At 39.3% G+C, this 20856-nt stretch overlaps 1 long non-coding RNA gene across 1 annotated transcript; it reads left to right on the forward strand.

The window, feature by feature from the left end:
- The first annotated feature begins 10087 nt into the window (after positions 1 to 10087).
- LOC127543021 (uncharacterized) lies at positions 10088 to 14295 on the forward strand. The gene is made up of 3 exons (XR_007949112.1): positions 10088 to 10198; positions 13127 to 13300; positions 13973 to 14295. It is a non-coding gene; the product is annotated as an uncharacterized LOC127543021 (long non-coding RNA).
- The last annotated feature ends 6561 nt before the right edge of the window (positions 14296 to 20856 follow it).

Below are 20856 nucleotides of genomic sequence, written 5' to 3' on the forward strand. Positions count from 1 at the left end.
CACTAGATGAGTTAGTGGCTGAGCCAAGTTTCCTGGATCCCATTGGAACGTGCTATCTACCTCTCTTATGAACCATCCCAGTTCATTCTCTGCCTCTCTTTGGATAACTTCAATGGGTAGCAAAAGTTTCCATCTGCTTGTATTACTAACCCAATGTGGTCTTCTGGATTGGGCATTGAGACCCAAGGCCAGAACTTCACCATGACTTATTTCTGTGAGATTTGAGCATCATAGAACTCCTTGATGCAATGTCCTGTTATTTACTTATCTATTCCCATTCGGGCCCAGTTAAGTGTCTTTTGGGTTTGGAATCCATTTACCTTTTGGATGATCTGCTTTTATTGATTTCTTGGTTGAGAATCAGATGATGGGTTCAATAGTCTACGTCCCAACATAGCATAGTAAGCCCGCAAAGTAACAAAGGATCCAAGAGCCAGCTAGGGACCCATGGGGACATGTAGAGGCCAGAGCTGCTCTCACTTGATTCTTTTTTTCTCTCTGTGTCAGTTTTGCTTTTGTGCAATCTCCCTCCATCACACCATTAGCCAAGACTATCTTTTCAGTGCTGGCAGTCAGAATGCAAGAGGGGAAAAATAATTATTGGTGTCAAACCTATTTGAAAGTAAGTAGCTTATGGTTTTTGGTGGTTGCCTGCCACGGTGCCCTCCAGACTCCTGCCATTAGGCTTTAAAGACTCCAGGGCTTTGGTGGCCTCCTTGGGACAGTGTCCTAGGAAACCATAGGCCTCCTCACTTGTCTGACAGATGAATCTTCTGTGCAGTAGTATAGTGACAAGTGTTTAACAATCAGCTCTCCAGGACAAAAAGGAAAGGCATACAGGAAATGCTTTACAAATTCAGTCTATAGTATTAATATTTTGTCTCAAGTCTAGAACAAACAACACAATAGTAAATCAAGCCCTGGTTTGTAGCATTTGTTAATTTCCAAGGTGTAAATGCATTGACATTTTAACACTCGGTTCTATGGGATGATATGTGCTGTCTTGTCTAAAAGGTGAACTCTTTGAGAAGGAAAGAAACAAGCATTTATTAAATACCCACTATGTGCTTAAGCACTGTGCTGATCACAATTCTGCTTATCTCTGAACGAACGAACAACCAACACAAAATATCAATCGGAGTTGGATTGTGGAGGGCCCCGAATTCCTGGCCAAGGAGTTTACGTTTTATTCTTTAAGCAATGGGGAGTCCCTGAAGAATTTTGTAAGGGGAGGGACATGGCCAGACCTGGCCATTATTGGGGCAGCCATGGGATTGAAGGTGACAGAGATCGGAGGCAGGGAAATTATCGTCTGGTTGTGACATGTTACTTACTCCCCCTCCTTATCTTTTCCCAACATCCAGTACATTATTTCTAAATCATGACTGTATTCTCAAGCTTCTTCCTGGACCTTCCTGCTCTGATCTTGGTATGCATTTAACTGGCATTTCTGGACATTTCCACATCAGCCATGAATCAGTGTGTTTCTCTAGATGTGGGACACTGGTCAATCATTTGATTCCCTTTGTCTTCATCTGTAAAATGGACATAACAGCACTGACTCTCACAGGGTTGTTGAGAAGACTGAATAATATATGTAAAATTCTTGGCGAACTATTATCCAAAGTAGCCCCTGGCCATGATTTCCTCCCACTCATATAGTGGTCTATTACCTTGACCCCAAACCCTCCAAGCCAACCATATGCCAGGGCACATGTCACATACTGCAAAGGCACTGGCCTCCTCACTGCCCCCTGTCCATCAGGAAGTCCTCTTTTCCAAATGGACATCAGGAGCAAAATGCATCCTCAAAGGAAATCAGGCATTGAGTTAATAAATAGCTTTAATAAACCACTGTTGTTCTCACTGTGAGGAATAAAAACTGCTTTTTTTTTTGATAGCAGTTGCAGCTCACATTTATATAGAGTGTTCAGCTTTTCAAAGTACTTTCCTCCCAACAACCTTGAAAAAGAGACAGTACAAATACTATCACTACATTTTACAGAGGAAGAAACTGAGGTTCTGAAGTGAAGGAACTTGCTCAGGGTCACATAGCTACATCAGAGAGAGTAAATTGGGGCAGGATTGCCTAAGGGAAGAAAGATATTATTTTTACCTAGATCACCCCCAAGTCCAGATGACCTTGGGATTACTGCTATATATTTCCAAAGAGCTGCACCAGAGCACTATCTGAAGAGAGATTTCAGCCCTGGTTAACCAACTTCAAGTATAATACTCTATCCCACTCCGCCACATCGAGCCACTCTCTGATTTGTGCCCTTTGGGTAGGGCCCATCTTCCTGAAGGTACAGGGACTGCCTAGGATAGGTAGTGAAAGCCCAAGATTGAGGAGGAATAGGGAAAAGTCACAAAATCTTGAACTAGCCTACATGTTCTGGGAGGGAATCGTGGAAGTTGAGGGTTCAGATCCCACTGACTTATCTATTGCTTTGGTGCGACTTGGTCCAGTATGGAATGTTTTCAAAAATTCTCAGTGCCTTCTGTTATGACGTCACAGTGAATGATGAAAATACCCTCCTCTCCCACTTTCCAAATTGAACCCTCCCTTAATAACAAGAGAAAAGACAAGGATGTTTACTATAATCATTGCAGGTGACAGTGAAAACCAGTATCCTAAATTACCCTGGCTCCTTCTCAGGGATATTCTGGGTTATATCGTTGTCAGCATTATGTATGGTGTTCCTTTGCTTCTGTTTTTTTTTTCCCCTTCACTCTGCTTTGGTTCCAGCAAATTTTCCCATGGTTTTTTTCCTTTTCTGAATTTTGTGTCATCATGATTTCTTACTAGAGAATATCTCATTTCCTTTCTCTGCCAGGGTCTTTTTAAAAAAAAAATTCAGTCACTCCCCAGTTGATAGGTGACTACATGAAATTTTTTAGTGGATAAGAATCATCTAAGTTTTTATGACATTTTCCCAGGCCTCAAACTTACTGTAGCCCCGACTACATTGGAGGCAACTGATTCGCCCCAAATGATGCTGGGATCTTGACACAGTGTAACTTACAGTTTAACCATCTATTTTTTTCTAACCACGGAGAATTTATTATATCTCAGCTATGTATCTCTATGTTCCATGAGTGATATTAGGCCATGGTCAGTCAGATACAAAGGTGAAACAATGTCAACACTGGCATGTACAAAATAAATACAAAGTGATGGAGGAAAAGTTTTGAACAAGGTCCTTTGATGAAAGTTTTAGCCCTCTACTTTAAAATAGTGCCATTTTTTATTATTATTACTGTTTTGTCATATAATTTGAGATCAGGTTCTCCTGGTTCCCTCCCTTCCCACTTTTTTTTCATTAGTTTCCTAATTTATTTTTTCTTGATGAATTTCTGTCTCTGTAAAGAAATCCCTTGATAGTTTGGTTGGTATGGTCCTGAAGAAGTAAATTAATTTAGGTAGTATTACCATTTTTATTATCCTGGCCCAGTCTATCCATGAGCAACTAATATTTCACCAATTTTTTCATTGTAGTTTTATTAAAGCTTTTTATTTTCAAAACATAAGCATGGATAATTTTCACCATTCACCCTTGCAAAAACCTTGTATTCCAAATTATTTTCCCTCCCTTCCCCCACCTCCTCCCCTCGAAGGTAAGTATCCAATATATGTTAAACATGTTTCACCAATTATTTAAGACTGTCTTTATTTATGTAGAGAGTGCTAGGTATATTCATGTAGTTTCTGGGTCTCTCTTGGTAGGTAGACTTCCAGGTATTTTCTGTGACTCACAAACTATAGCTCTGTCCTCTCCCCGAACCATTCTTTGAAAATTGGAGGTGATGGGATGATGACATGGGATACAATTGATTGGTCTGATCAGTCAAGAGGTTAGTCAGTTTATTGAAACAGTCACCTCAAATTATAACAATAACAAAACAATAATGGTAATAGCTGACATTCTTTTCCCCTACTCATCCTCATCCTCATAGTTAGCATTTATATAGCACTTGCTGTGTGCCAAGCATTATTTTATTTGATCCTCACAACAACCATGGATTTTAGTGCTATTATGATCCCCATTTTGCAGATGAGGAAACTGAGGCAAACAGGACTTAAGTAATTGCTCAGGATCACACAGATTATAAGCATAAGAGGCCAAATTTGCATTCAGGCCTTCCTGAATCTAGGCCAGGTATTCTATCCACTGTGCCACCCAGCTGCTTTATACTTCTGAACTTCTCAATTACTTCTGGGGGTATCACCATCCTCCCAATCATTCAGTCTTTATAGTCTAGGTAGTATCTTTGACTCTTCTCTCATACCCAAGCTGTCACCAAGGCCTTTCCCATATACCCCTTCTCTCTTGTAATACTGCCAGAGCTTTAGTGGTGACCCTCATCGCCTTCTAGCTGCCCTCCAATGTCTCTCCCCATCAGCCCATCAGCCACTCTATTGTCATCTTCCTAAGTGCACTTCTGACGGGGTTATACCCCCTACTGGAGAGACTCTAATGACTCCCCAACTTCTCCAGCATCAAAATAATCCTGTTAGGCATTCAAGGCCCTTACTGTGCTGGATGTTCCCTCACTCTGAGCATTTCACTGACTGATCCCCATGCTTGAAATGCTTTCTTCCTTTATCACCTCCTGCTCACTTTCCCAGCTTCCTTGGAGTCCTGGCTAAAACCCCCCTTTTTAGAAGAAGCCACTCTGGATCACCCAGAGTTCTAGGGCCTTCCCTCCAATTTAGCCTGCTGCCTTTAGCTTATTTGGACATAGCTGTTTGCATGTTGTATCCCCCATTAGACTGGGGGCCCCCTGAGAGCTGAGACCACCTTTGACCTTTCTCTTGCCAGTGCTTAACACAGTGCCTGACATATAGGTGCTTAATAAAATCTTATTGACTGACACCATATCAGCTGCCTTGAAGGTTGCAAATTATCTTATAATAAGACAGTTTCATTTTATACAAATGGACCAGTGAATAGGGGCAAAGTGCTTGATTTGTCTGTGAGACAACAATGATGTCTCCCTTTGCTACGGGGCTTTAAGGTTCACAAAATATCTTATTTGATCCTTACAGAAATCATGGGAGCTAGGTACTTGTGTTCAGACAGATTAAGCGATTTGCTCAAGGACAAACATCAAGTAAGTATCTGAGATAGAATTCAAATCCAGATGTTCTGATCACAGAACTAGCGCTCCTCAACCTTACTTAAGGACCTGGGATTTTGTAGGCGTGGGAATGCCCTCCTTCCACTAACAGAGATCATTTCTGCTATAGTTTTGGACATAAGACTTATCTAAGTGTTTCCAAGACAGGACTTGAATGTGTTGTAAAATCAAGTCCAACAGTTAGTTTATCCACTCTACCATACTTCTTTTGTGAAACAAAAGGTAATAAAATATGCTTTTGTCCAAAATCATTGATAAGGGCAGTATTAGAAGTCTTCACTTGGGGTAGGAACCTTGTTACTTCACAGAAAGGATTGCCTTCTATATTTTCCCATGGAATTTTCCCCTATGCCAAGGAGTCGTACACATCTGGGAGCAGAACTCATGGATGGCCTTGAATCTTGCCTGCCTGCCTTGCGAGCTTCCTTAGTCACTTCCCTTCTCAGTTTCCTCAGCTTTAATTCACCTGGATTCTTAACTGGCCCCTACAACTTGAATTCTGTCTTTCTTTTCATGGTTCGTTGGCCAATAATTATGTTATAAATGAAATCCTTTCCTGCTGGAAAGCGATGTTTCCTGAGGCTGGTGAACCTGCAGTCCAGTCTGCTAAAGCTGTTTTGGAGCAATTCAATTTTTTTCAAAAGGAACAAATTGGCCGATGATTTAAAAAGCTAAGGGTCAATACTGGAGTATTTTGACTTATCTAGGCTAAGGCCTATAGGTGATTTTAAATCGATCAAGGGCATGAAATGAAGGGCAATGGAAGAGTGTCATGACCTTTGGAGAAAGGGAGGAGAGAAGGATTAAGAGAGGGAGAAAGATGCTGCTAAAGGGGGAGGAAATGGAAGGGGAGAGTCTTCTTACCCTAACCCCAGTTTAGTGCTCTGGTTATGTTAGCCCTTCAGTTGGAAAGACCTGGTGGGAATGGGTGGAAACCCAAACACAACTGGGCTGCCCTGAACAGTGATGCAGAAGAAGGTAAGGGCATTGCTAGGTAGGGCCACATGTGTCAGATTGGTTTCCCAATTCTGATATCACTGGCAGGGAAGTGCCAATTAAGATTTTATATGTTATTGAATTTTCATGGCTAGAAGAGGGATATGTATAGTAGACACAGCTCATTACAAAAAGTACTAGGCCCAGAAACCCAGAATTTGGAGGTACTCACACATACTATCTCCTTTGGATTTTTCTGTACATCACCTTTTCCTGTGATGTTCAGTTTTCCAAATTCATTAGTTTGTTTACCCAAGCCCCTTATCTAAATTAACAAAGTCAAACAATCTCAATAATTTAAAAGACTCATAAAAACCGCATCTTCATCATAATGGTAAAACTATCTTGGTCTCATGTTCACAGAACCTCAGGACAAGGAGCTGATTGTGATCACAAATAAACAGTAACTATAGGTCTGGCTTGCTCTCCCATTTTTCTTGCTATTCAAGTATTTTGGTATAAACAGGATCATTCTTCTTCCTTATCTTCCTGTTCCTTCTGCCATATTAATTCAGCTTTGACATGTCCCCATATAGTGTTTATGGTAAAATGAGATGAGTGAACTGATTCGAATGAAATAGCTGACTTTTGACCCCCATCTCGTGCCAAAGACGAACTGAACTCTATTAAGGGTTTAGAAATGTAGTTGACTTTCACATTCTTTTCCCACATGGAGCCATATTGTTCTTGTGTATGTATTTGATATGTTTTTTTTTTCTCTTAAAGGCCCACTGAATGGAAAGGTACATTTGAACATTATCAATGCAAGGCCTTGGCCAACTTTTTGTGAACTACCATTTTTTAGAAACTTTGCAATGCTGAATATAGTTTCATATAAAATAGAAAGTTAAAGATTTGGAAGAAATGCAAATATATAAGACACTGGAAATGTGGAACCCTAAATTTTAATCCTCCCTCTGGCTGTGATCACTGGATAATAAGAGATCAACTTGGGGATCTCATTTTTTCTTTCTGACTCTAAAACAGACCAAATTCTTCTCTTCAAATGTCCTTCCTTCTAAAGGGCTGGACTAGCTGGTCTCTAGAGGCCCCTGAAGCTTGAACAGCCTATGCAAATGAAAAATGCTATTCTTCTAGGATCGATCGTTTCATTGGTAGTTATTTCCATCCTTTGACTCAAATGATAAAACTTCTGTGACTCAGTGGGTAGTCTTGGAAAGTTGTATCAGTAAATAATCACTGCCCTGTGGCTGATCTGATGAGGAACTTCTGAGAATTTGGTTAGGCTGGCATTGGATAGCAAACATAACATCCATCCTTGGGGTCCATCTTGGAAGCCTTTGCAGTTCAGTAGGATCATTCAGAGGTTCCATTCTCCTGACTCAGGCTTCTGAAAGCCAAGATCACCTTTACACCATAATAAAGTATTTCAAGAGGACTTATGAGGAACATACATATTGGTTAAACATGTGCAATTTTTATATACCTATTTCCACATTGAAGATGCTGTGCAAGAAAAATCAGATCAAAAAGAAAAAAAATGAGCAAGAAAAAAGTAAGCAAACAACAACAAAAATGGTAAAAATACTATGTTGTGATTCGCATTCGGTCCCCACAGTCCCTTTTCTGAATGCACATGGCTCTCTCCATCACAAGTCTATTGGAATTGACTTGAATCACCTCATTCTTGAAAAGAGCCACGTCCATCAGAATGAATCATTGCATAATCTTGTTGCCGTGTACAATGATCTCCTGGTTCTGTGTATTTCACTCAGCATCAGTTCATGTAAGTCTCTCCAGGCCTTTCTAAAATCTTATAAAATGTTTCTTATAGAACAATAATATATATTCCAAAGCATTCATGTACTATAACTTACTCAACCATTCCCCACCTGATGAGCATCCCTCAGGTTCCAGTTCCTTACCACTACAAAAAGGGCTGCTACAAACATTTTTGCACATGTGAGCCCTTTTCCCTTTTTTATGCTTTCTTTGGGAAACTGACTCAGTAGAGGCACTGCTATATCAAAGAGTGTGCACAGCTTGATAACTCTTTGGGCATAGTTCCAGATTGCTCTCCAGAATGGTTCGATCAGTTCACAATTCCACCAACAATGTATCAGTGTCCCACTTTTCCCACATCTCCTCCAACATTTGTCATTATATTTTCCTGTCATCCTAGCCAATCTGAGAGGTGTGTATTGTTAGCTCAGAGTTGTCTTAATTTGCATTTCTCTGATCAATAGTAGTTTAGAGCACCTTTTCATATGACTAGAAATGGTTTTAATTTCTTCATCTGGAAATTGTCATTCATATCCTTTAACCATTTGCTGTTGTATGTTCTTTGGTATAGTCTAAACTGTGGAGTTCTATTCTTATAAATTTGAGTCAATTCTCTATAATGAGGCCTTTATGAGAACCCTAGGATATTAAAAAAAACCATTTTCTGCTTCTCTTCTAATCTTGTCTGCATTGGTTTTGTTTGTACAAAACCTTTTTAATTTAATATAATCAAAATTATCCACTTTACATTTTATAATGTTCTCTAGTTCTTCTTTAATCATAAATTCCTTCCTCCTCCACAGACCTGAGAGGCAGACTCCTTTGTTCTCCTAATTTGCTTGTAGTATCACTCTTTCTGTCTGAATCATGAGTCTACTTCAACCTTATCAACAAACATTTTTTAATGATATACTTGTGCCACGCACTGTGCTAAGCACTTGGGGATTCAAAGAAGAGCAAAAATATATTTTCTGGCGTCAAGGAGTTCACCTTTGAATGGAATCTCATTCACATGCAAACCACTGTGTACATACAAGATATTGAAAGGATACAAGAAAGATGATCTTAGAAAGGCATTAGCAATATCAGTAGAGGAAAATAGTAAAAGGACTTGTATAGAAAGGATTTTAGTTGAGTTTTCATGAAAATCATTCACCACTTGATAAATGGTCAAGGGATATCAATAGGCAGTTTTCAGAAGAAGAAATCAAATCTGTCTATAGTAATATGACAAAATGACTGAACTCACTAGTGATTAGAAAAATGAAAATTAAAGAAACTCTGAAGTACTATCTCATCCTTATCAGAAATAACACATGTTGGAGGGATTGAGGTGAATTTTTGGTGGTGGTGTGAACTGGTTCAACCATTCTGAAGAATAATTTGCAACTATGCCCCAAGGGCTATAAAAATGTCCATCCCCTTTGATTTGGCATTATAACTATTAGATGCACTCCAAAGAGATCAAAGGAAAAGGAGAATGACTGAGATGTACAAAAATATTTCTAGCAATTTTTGAAGTGGCCCAAGATTGGAAATTGGGTGGATGGCCATCATTTGGGAATGACTGAACAAGTTGTGGCATGATAGTGATAGAATATTCCTGTGCTATGAGAAATTATAAGGAGCCTAGTTTTAGAAAAATATTGCAAGACCTATAGGAAGTAATGATAAGGTAAAGTGAAAAGAAGCAGAAAGTCATTGGGCACAGTAACACCAATATTGTAATGGTCAACTGTGATCACCACACACGATCAGTACAAAGATCCAAGACAATTCCAAAGAACTCATGAAGAAAAATGCTATCTACCTCCAGAGAGAGTATGAATGAACTCTGGTTACAAATGGAATTATAATTTTCTCTCTTTATTTTTATTGCTTTTTCTTGAAATATGGCTAGTATATGAATTTGTTTTACATGATTCCACATGTATAATTGATATATTACTTGCCTTCTCAGTTGGTAAGGGAGGGGTGAGAATTGGGAACTCAAAATTTAAAAAGAAAAGAATGTGTGCTTTCATATCAAGACCTAATTCATGCTGAATATGTTACCCTTTGAAAAATGATGAGATAAGAGTATCCATCATACACACAGAGTTTAAGCCTATCCCTCAGCCTTCCTCTCTAGCCCCACCTTCCACCACCCAGGAAGTTGGATAAAAAACTATTTCCAGTTCCCAGTCTTTTTAGAAGGAGAGGCAAGTGTTGGTGAGGTTGGAGTATACTGTAAGGAGTTCTGGTGCTGCTACTATGGGACTTCTTATCTTCAGTGGCTGCAGCCTCCAAGGACCAAGTTGAACTGCTGGATTGTCAAGTAACATTACCAAATCTAATATTTGGTGGGGAGGTGGATGGAGGGATGGGTTGAGAGTCAGAAACCCAGATTTTCAAATCTGGGTCCTCAAGGAAGACTCACTTTGAGTTTGTTTCTTTGAAAGTAAAAGGGGGCAGACTGAGTTTTAGACTTGGGTCTAGATGGGCCTTTAGAGACCATCACATCAGGTCTTTTAATTTTTCAGTGGAGGATTCTAAGGGGGTTGGAGGGGAGAAAAGATTGGTTTCCTAGGGGCACAGAATGTGCCCAAAGGTTGCAGCTACTTTCCTCACCCCAGACTTGCTCCAAGTCTGCCTCAGTAACTTTCAGAATTGGGTGGCAGATACAAAACTAAGGGACATAGTGGACATGGCAAAAGTCCAGGACTGGACATGGTGTAAGTCCAGGGTGAACATGATTAAAGTCCAGGGGTGACATGGTGAAAGTCTGGAGTGGACATGGTGAAAGTTTGGGTTGTACATAGTTCAAGTCCAGAGTGGACATGGTAAAAAGTCTGGGGTAGATATGATGAAAGTCCAGGGTGGACCTGGTAAAAGTACAGGGTGGAAATGATTAAAATTTAGGGGTGGACATGGTAAAAGTCCAGGGTTGGACATAGTAAAAGTACAGGGTGGAAATGATTAAAGTTTAGGGGTGACATGGTGAAAGTCCATGTTAGGAGGATAATCTGGAAAATGAGATTCAAACATGGAGGCTTTAGGTCCCATTGGGAGTGGAGAACCAGAAGATCCTCTTATTCCTGCCAAATCTGTTGCTGGGCAGGCCATTTGATGGTGTTTTACCCCTATTACCCTAAGGCCGACCCCCCCCCCCTTCCAGCCCTACCTCCCATGTTGCTGGGTGGATGAGTTACTAGGCAAGATGTGATTTGCTGTTCTGAGTGTTGTGTTCTGGCCACCTCCCTTCCCACCCTGTTGTGTGCAGACCTCATGATGGAGAGTTGGGGGGATTTATCTTTTGCTTTGTTGTGAGGCACTTTGGGAACTCAGAGTGTTCTGCTGTCCTGTGGGCAGGCCTCACATGGGGACATTCTTGGGCCTCAGCAGGCCTAGTGCTGGGAGAGTTTTTTTTTTTTTTTTTTAATAGCCCTGTTACAGAGCAGGCTTCATCTTTGGAGTGTTCTGCTGCCTTTGTTGGGGGGGCAGACATCGTGGGGGGGGCATTCTTAGTATTCCTCAGGGCTGGCGCTGGGAGAGGGGTTTTGTTAATGTATAATCTCTGTTGCTGGGCAGACTTCATCCTTGGAGCATTGTACTGTCTCTTCCTGGACAGGCCTCGAACTTGGACAAATCTGCTACTTTGTTGCTGAGCAGGCCTCATGCTTAGGGAGCTGGTGGGGTGAATTTTTAAATTTTTTTTGACAATCCCTGTTGCCAAGCAGGCTTTGTCCTTGGACAGTTCTGCTATTTGTTGCCAGGCAGACTTTGTCCTTGGAGTGTTGTACTGTCTCTTCCTGGACAGGCCTCGCTTTGGGACAAATCTGCTACCTTGTTGCTGAGGGGGCCTCATGCTTGGGCAGTTGGTGGGATCAGTTTTTTTTTTACATGCCCTGTTGCTGGGAAGACTTCGTCCTTGGACCATGGTACTATCTTGTTCCTGGGCAAGCCTCGTTCTGGGACAAATCTGCTACCTTGTTGCTGAGGGGGCCTCATGCTTGGGCAGTTGGTGGGATCAGTTTTTTTTTTTTTACATGCCCTGTTGCTGGGAAGACTTCGTCCTTGGACCATGGTACTATCTTGTTCCTGGGCAAGCCTCGTTCTGGGACAAATCTGCTACCTTGTTGCTGAGGGGGCCTCATGCTTGGGCAGTTGGTGGGATCAGTTTTTTTTTACATGCCCTATTGCTGGGCAGACTTCGTCCTTGGACCATGGTACTATCTTGTTCCTGGGCAGGCCTCGCTTTGGGACAAATCTGCTACCTTGTTGCTGAGCTGGCCTCGTGCTTGAGCAGTTGCTGGGATCAGTTTTTTTTTTTTAAACATTCCCTGTTGCTGGGCAGACTTCGTCCTTGGACCATGGTACTATCTTGTTCCTGGACAGGCCTCGCTTTGGGACAAATCTGCTACCTTGTTGCTGAGCTGGCCTCGTGCTTGAGCAGTTGCTGGGATCAGTTTTTTTTTTTTTTAAACATTCCCTGTTGCTGGGCAGACTTGGTCCTCAGAGCTGTCAGCCTCCTCTGTTGCTAGGCAGATGTTCTGGCCGAGTGGCCCCTCCCTCCAACGTTAGCTCTTTTCCCGCCTTTTTGTGTATGTGCCAGCCGGCTGCAGCAGCCCAGGGCTGTAGGGGGCACCTTTAGCTCCACAGTCAGTTGGCTGCCCGAGGTGAAGCTGCCTTCTCTCGTGGTCCTGCTGCGCAGCTCAGCGGGACTTCCAGGGTGGAGGCCGGGGGCCAGTCCAGTGAGGGATCTCCCTTCATCTTGTCCTCATCCTCCAGGTAGGCACGTTCTGTCCCTTTGGGAGGCCTTGAGCCCAGCAGAAGGCGCAATGGCTAAGAGCTCTGGCCTTTTGGAGGAAAATTGCCGTCAGGCCCCGCCCCTCCTGGGAAAAGGGGTATGGGACAGGGGTAGGGGGGCTCACTTGCAAAGTGGGGGGGATTGAGTTGGGGTTTCAAAAAAAAATTAGGTGTTAATTCAGTAGTATTTTGTTTGTCCCGTAGCATGTAAAGATGGTTGCTGACATTCACTTTCATAAGATTTTGTGTTCCAATTTTTTTTCTCCTTTCCCCCCACCCAAGACAGCAAGCATTTCTGATATAAGTTGGGCATGTACAATCATGTTAAAAATATTTTTGTATTAAATTGTGAAAGAAAAATCAGAATGAAAGGGGCAAACCATGAGTGAAAAAACAGACAAGAGAGGTGAAAATAGTGTGCTTTGATGTGCATTCATTCTCTGTATTTCTTTTTCAGATGGAGATGTCTGTCTTTTTAGATGGCTCTCTCCCTCACCAGTCTATTGGACTTGCCTTGAATCACTGCATTACTGAGAAAAACCACATCCATCCGAGTTGATCATCATATGATCTTGCTGTTACCTGTACAATGACCTCCTGGTTCTGCTCGTTTCCCTCAGCATCAGTTCATGTAAGTCTCTCCTGGCCTTTCTGAAATCCTCCTGCTGGTCATTTCTTACAGAATAATAGTATTCCATAATATTCACATACCATAACTTATCTATCCATTTCCCAGTTGATGGATATCCACTGAGTTTCCACTTTCTTGCCAACACAAAAAGAGCTGCCACAAACATTTTTGCCCATGTGGGTCCTTTCCCCTCTTCTATGGTTTCCTCGCGATACAGACCCAGTAATGGCACTATTGGATCAAAAGATCTACAGTTTGAGAACTTTGGGCATAGATCCAAACTGCTTTTCAAAATGACTGGATCACTTCATATGAGTTGAAGCTTCTTGTGAAGAAAAGTGAGTGGCCAGGCCCCATCCCTCAGAGTTAGGAAGTGGGGATGGGGGGGGGTCCCCCTCTCTGCCAATTCTAGACCTTACTAATGGCTGGGTCTCCCCTGAGCCCTTCTGCCACATTATTGTGGGGTTACCCTTGGTAAGCTAAGAAAATGGTGCAAGTCGGAATGGCCCTCTGGGTGGGCCTGCTCTAGGTAGACAGCTTTTAGCACAAGAGCAATAACATTAAGCCTGTTTCCAAATGATTAAATGTCCTCCTTTCTGTCCATTATTAGGGAAGATTTCCTGCCACCTGCATCTCCTTTACTTATTCTTTCTTCCTTCACACTGTGGCTAGGAAGGAAGCGGCCTTAGAGGGAATTGTGCTGCCTGCCCCATGTCTCCAAGTCATCCCACTACCCAACACTTATCCCTGAGTCAAAAGGTACATGTGTTTTAATATGTTTGGGGGTTTAGTTGCAAATTACTTTCAAAGAATGGAAGAGCCACTTCACAGGTTCACCTAGAGGATATTAATGTATATATCTTCCCTACATAGCCCTTCCATTTTGCTATTTTGCACTTTTGTTATCTTTGTAAATCTGATGAGTGAGGTGGAATGTCACAAAAATGCTAAACACATCACGTACTGTTCACAATGTAAATAAAAATTTTATTCATTAAAGGGCTTTTAAAGAAAATTCAAATTGGAGACTAATAATTCTAAACATCTGTTGGGTCAAAGAATAAATTACAGAAATAATAGGAAATTTCATCCAAGAAAATGGCAGTGATTAGATAAAATACCAAATTTATGGAATGCAGATACAGCAGTCTTTAGAGAAAATTTATATCTAAACACTTTCATCAACAAAATAGAATAAGAAGAAATTGGTCAATTGGACAATTAATTTAAAAAAACTCTTGAAGAAAAATAAATCACTCCCCCCAACTAAACAACAAAGTAGAACCTCTGAAAAACAAAGAAGGGGTTAATTAAATTATTATTTTAATCAAATTAGTTATTTTTAATCAAATTAATTCTTTAATTAGTTATGAATTTAAATATTAAATTAAAATGAAATTATAATATTAAAATCAATTAAAAGCAAAAAATTGAATTAATAAAACTAGGAGTTTAGTTTTTGAAGCAAAGAATAGACCAATTAAATAAGCATTGAATATGATTTTGAAAGAGGGAAGAAAACCAAATAGCTTACCTCAAAAGGGGAAAAGTTCATACAGTTGAATTGAAAATAAAGGAAATTTATTTTGACAATTATATATGCTAATAAAACTGATAATTTGTAGGAAATGAATATTTACAAAATAACCCAGTAAAAGTAACATATTATTTAAACAAATGCTGTATCAAAAAAGGAAACTGAACAATACATAAATGATTTCCCTTATCCCCTAAGAGCCCCCCAAAATAGAAGGATTTATAAACTTTCATAATAAATATGGATAATCTGATTTCTCATTCTGCACTCTAGGTTCATCATTACACTGTAATGAGATGGGTAGCATGTTTCATCTTCTAGTCTCTAGACTTAAAATTTGTTGCTGCAATGATCAGAATTAGAAATTCTTGGTCTTTTTTCCCCTTTATAATGCTGCTTATACTACAGTAAACTTTTTCAATTCTTTCTTCTTTCATTCTACTTCGCTTTATAGCAATCTTCCCAGTTTTCTCCAGAATCGTCAGAATGAGACAAATTATTCCTTACTTGTTATAAAGTTTTCATTTATGCAATTGGAAAAATGACAGGAAGGAAAAAAAGTTTATAAAAATTTTAAAAATAAATTTAAAAATTGAGAAATAAGTTATACAAAAATCTTTTTAAAATGAAAATTGCCAGTTCCTAGCTTTTGAGTCTTTGTCAGTTAGGGAATGGCCCTTAGAACTTTGGATCAGTTCCATATTTAAATCATGGAAATTAGAGCTTTCTAAGAGAAACTGCAAAGATTTTTTCCCCTAAGTGACTATTTCTCTTATAATTTTAGTTTAAATGGCTTTTCTTGTGCAAAACCTTTTAAATTATATGTAATGAAATTACATAGTTTAGTTTCTATGATCTTCTCTGTCCATTATTTCATCATTAATAACCTCCCTTATCATAAATTTGAAAAGTGATTTTTTTCCTTGGTACTCTAATTTACTTCTTATTTAAATCATTTAGAGCCATTCATATATGGAATGAAGTTATCAGATATCTAAAGCAGTTTGCCTACTACTAATTAATACCTAATCTGCTCCACTGATTGAAATCTCTAATTTTTAACCAGGAGCAAACTGTTTTGTGCTTCACATTATAGTTTGAGATCTGACACTTGACCCCTCTTTTCCCCACTTTATTTTCATTACTTCCTTTGAGATTCTTGACTTTTTATTTCCTTAGATTAATTTTATTATTTTTTCCAGCTCTATGAAATCATCTTTTGTAAGTTTGATTGTTCTGACTCTGAATAACTAAAGTCACTTAGGTACCATCAATTTTGTTAAATTGACTTAACCTACCTAGAGACTATTCTTCCCCACATTTCCCCCTCAATTTTTTAGTTCTGTCTTTATTTATGTCAAGAAAATGGTTTAAGAAAACCTTTTGAACAGACAAAATTAATTCATGTAGGATAAGAAGGAAGATGATTGAACGGGGAAAAAACTTTGTATCAGATTTTCCGATAAGGGTTTGGTATTCAAGATATATGACAGCTAGCAAATGTATAAGACCAAAAGACATTTCACAATAATTATTAGGATACATACAAACATTTCTCAAAAGAATGCTAATTGTTGACAAGTATATTCTAAAAATACTTTAAAATCACTAACAAGAGAAATGAAAATCAAAACATCCCTGACTTCATACTCAGCAAAATTGGAAAAAATGATACAATACAGAAGGAAAGTCAGTGATATTGAAGGGATTATGAAAAGACAAGCACATAAAGGAATTGTTGATGGAGTTCTGAATAAGTAGAGCCATTTTGGAAAGCAGTCTAGGATTATCCAAATAAAGTGACTAAAATATCCATACCCTTTGACTCAGAAATTTCATTACTTGGCTTATATATTGAGGAGGTCATTGATGACATGAAAGTTCCCATATACAACAAAATATTTTAGCAGCACTTTTTGTGGTAACAAAGAAATGAAAACAAAGTATATGGCCCCTAACTGAGGAATAATGAAACAAATTGTGGTAGATGAATGAAAAGAAATATTATTGTACTTGAAGAAATTATAAATATGAATATAGAGAAACATGGAACAACTTACATGAATGAAGCAAAGTGGAGTCAGCAGTGCCCAGAACACAACATAAACAATTACCATAACAATATAAGTAGAAAAAATAACCCCAAAATAAAATTTTAATGTTTCAAAATTATTAAGAATAAGCATAGACCGAAAGAAGAAAAATGAGAAGACTCTCTTATCCCACTCCTTTTCAGAGGTAAAGTCCATGGATGTGGTATGTTATGTGTATTTTTTAGAGTTTTGATATACAATGTATTGATTAGCTTTCTCTGTTTTTTTCTTTCTAAAAATATTGTTTGATGTATGGAATGATTCTCTGGAATGGAGGATGGAGTAACACTCTGGGAGAAGTTCTAATGATATAGAGAAATCCCCAAACATCAATGATTATTTACTTATTTATTGGCAAGGCGATTGGAGCTAAGTGACTTGCCTAGTGTCATACAAGTAGTAAATATCAAGTGTCTGATGTTGTATTTGAACTTGGGTCCTGACTCTAGAGCTGTCTTTATCCACTGTGCCACCTAGCTGCCCCTGATGATTTGTTTTTAAAATTGAAGAAGAGGTTATAAGTTCTTTCCTCATTGGAAATCTTCAGTTAAAGGCAAGATTAGTGCTTGTGGGGCACACTGTTGGGTGTATTAAATTTCAGGTATTATTTAGATTGATTCCTACCCATTCTGAGAAGTAGGAAGAATTAATTGTAATTCTGAAGGTAGGTCAGTCAAAGGTGGAATAAAAGCTTGTAGGATATGTTGCATACCCTACCAGTTCTTGCCAGTTTGAGATTTTCTGATTGTATAAACATTGATCCAATGGCTGACAGAGTTGAATAGGCCCCTCCAACAGACCATATTCTATGACAAGGACATGTAGGGAGCTTTCTGCTTAAGATTAAGTTTTGGCTTTAAAGCAAAGCTGCCTTTCCTACCTGAGCTCCTGTGAGAGATAAAGGAATTCTTGTTCAGGTGGAGCCTGTGAGGTCCCTGGTAGCATGTAGATAGCCTTCATTCTCTGAATACATTTTCCACGAATGGGCCCTTAGAGCATTTAACATCATTTTATTTCATGTACATGTCCCTGAGAATAACATATTTCAAGCAGAGGCTGGGTGACCTAGGGTTGGATCTGTTGAATAGGGGAATCTTATTCATTTGTGGGGTTTTTCAGCTCTTTAATCGGAGTGCTTCTTGGCCTTAGAATGCAGAACTAAATAAGAACAATGAGAAGGAATCAGAGGGGTGGATATGTGAGCTTGAAAAAAGAAAAGTTTTCTAAAAATGTATAGTGTCTTTTAAAATTTTTTTATAAAGTTTTTTGTTTTCAAAACGTAAGCATAGATAATTTTCAACACTCATCCTTAGAAAATCTTGTGTTCCAAAATTTTTTTCCCTCTGTTATCCCCCTTCCCTAAACAGCAAGTAATCCAATATATGTTAAACATGTGCAATTCTTCAATACATATTTCCACAGTTATCACCCAGCAAAAGAAAAAAGATCAAAAAGCGAAACAATGAGAAAAAAAAGTTTAAGCAAACAACAACAAAAAGGTTAAAATACTATGTTGTGACTCATACTTAGTCTCCCCAGGACTCTCTCTAGGTGCAGATGGCTCTCTCCACCACAAGTCCATTGGGATTGGTCTGAATCATTTCATTATTGAAAAGAGTCACATCCATCAGAATTGATCATCGGATAATCTTGCTGGTGCTGTGTACAATGACCTCCTGGTTCTGCTCATTTCACTCAGCATCAGTTCATATAAGTCTCCCCTTCTCTGAAATCATCCTGCAGATCGTTTCTTATAGAAGAGTAATATTCCATAGCATTCGTATACTATAATGTATTCAGCCATTCCCCAACTGATGAGCATCCCACAGTTCTTTACCCCACTACAAAAAGGACTATGAACAAAATGTATAGTTTTCAAGAATTCTGTTTCCCATTCTGGGTTGGATGATTGCTCATGCAATATACTATTTGCTCAAACTCTGTTTCAGGTACTCCTTTCACAAGACATTTTCTGAGGGCCCTCCCAGCTCTTGGGTTCTGTGATTTAGTTATTCTTTGATGACAGATTTCCAGAAGTGGCTGGCCCCTCAGAACATATGTCATCCTCCTATTCCCAGTATATTTGGAAAAGTACTTGGGTCTGTTGTATGTGATTGGTGGCATGAGAGTTGCAAGCTGTGGAGTGAAGAAGGTTCTTTTGTAAGAACTAGAGGGCCTCTAATTGTCTCTATCAGCTCTGAGTACCTCCATGGAACTATGACTTGGACTACAGGTTCTCTGAGTTGAAGGGCTTATGTTATAGCATGATCTAGGATGATGTGCAAGTGGAGTGTGAAAGGCCAGCTTCAAATTCCAAGCAATGGTGAGTTGAGAACTTGTAGAAAATGTTACACAATGAGTTATTGTCCTGTCTTTCTCCTCTTTTTAGTGGCTGTACTTCTTAAGACTAAGTTATCTGTAATTGATACCTCTTCTTCCTCTTCTGAATTCTCTGTGATACAGTTTCTGGCCTCATCTGTCAATTGAAACTCCTGTCTCCAAAGATACTAATTTACAAAACTAATGGCCTTTTTTTAGTATTATCCTTGTTGATCTCTTTGCAGCCTTTGGCACAGTTGAACCCTTACTTCTGAATAATTTCTTCTCTCCAGGTTTTCCTGACCTTGCTTTCTCCTGGTTCTCCTCCTATTTGCATGACTTCTCAATCTTGCCAGGATCTTCATCCAGGCCATACCCACCATTTATGTGTGTCCCTCAATGTTCTGTGCTAGGCCCTGTTTTCTCTATCTACTATTTCTTTTAGTTTATATATATATGTGTGTGTGTGAGGGAGCTTGTGTGTTATATTGTATCTCATCAGATCCATTTTTTTTGACATGAAAAAACTTCCTAACATTTAGAACTATGCCAAAGTGTAGTGAGCCTTGAGTTCCAACACACTGGAGATTTCTGTGAAACTGCTTGTGGATCACAGTGTAATTCTGTTCAGGTACTCGTTATGCTGAATAGCATCGGGACTCCATACTTTCTCTGAGGTTCTACAATTCTGTTTGGCCCTAGAATGAAGAAGTCAGACTAATGAATGGAAGTCAAAGAAATGCACATTTTAGCTAGATAGGAGAAAATGTTCCTAACTGCTAGAGAGGCCTGAAAGGCTGTGTCAGAAGTCACTGAATTCCTTCGTATTCAAGATCTCCAGTCAAGGGCTGGATGAGTATTTATGATAAACTGCATAAAGGTACATCTTGTTAAATTACATTTCGAACTACACAGCCTTTGAGGTCTCTGGATGGTTTGTGATGGCAGAATTGTGTGATTACATTGCCCTGCTGAGTGGGCTTTTAGAACAAATACTTCTGTTAACTACACTTGGGAAGAAATGAACCTAGGCTTAAGTTTGTGATGAAAATCTGGGGGAGGGAGCCCCAGCAGAAGCAGCAGGGTGCTATCAGAGTGAGCCATTATAGAGGGTTATCTTTTTCATGATGGGTTGGAAGAGGTGGCAAACTGAGGTACATTTCAACTCTTGAATTATTATAATTCTTCTTATTCTAGATGTCAGAACCAGGACAAAATGGATGGAATTTTCAGAGAGGTAAATTTATTCTTCACGTTATGAAAAACTTTCTAACGGAGCTATCTATCCAATAAGAATTTGACTTTCCCAAAAGCCTCATAGCTGCTTGTTGTATATTTTCTTTCTTTTTACAGTTGTATTAAATGGTTTCTGAGGTTTCTGTCAGCTCTGTGATCTTGCAAACACTTGTTTCCAAAAATTAATAGGTTTTTAGAACATTCTTCATTGTTTTATAGCAAGTACATTTGAGAAGGCATAAGACCAGGGGTGGTGTGAGATCTGGTGTTGGAAGAGAGGACAGGTTGCTTAGCAAGGACAGACTGATTAATCATAGAATATGGCATTGTGGGAGTAGGATTTTTTCACAGGTATTCTTATCTCTCATGTC

The sequence above is a fragment of the Antechinus flavipes genome, chromosome X, assembly GCF_016432865.1.
Source record: "Antechinus flavipes isolate AdamAnt ecotype Samford, QLD, Australia chromosome X, AdamAnt_v2, whole genome shotgun sequence".
NCBI lineage: Eukaryota > Metazoa > Chordata > Mammalia > Dasyuromorphia > Dasyuridae > Antechinus > Antechinus flavipes.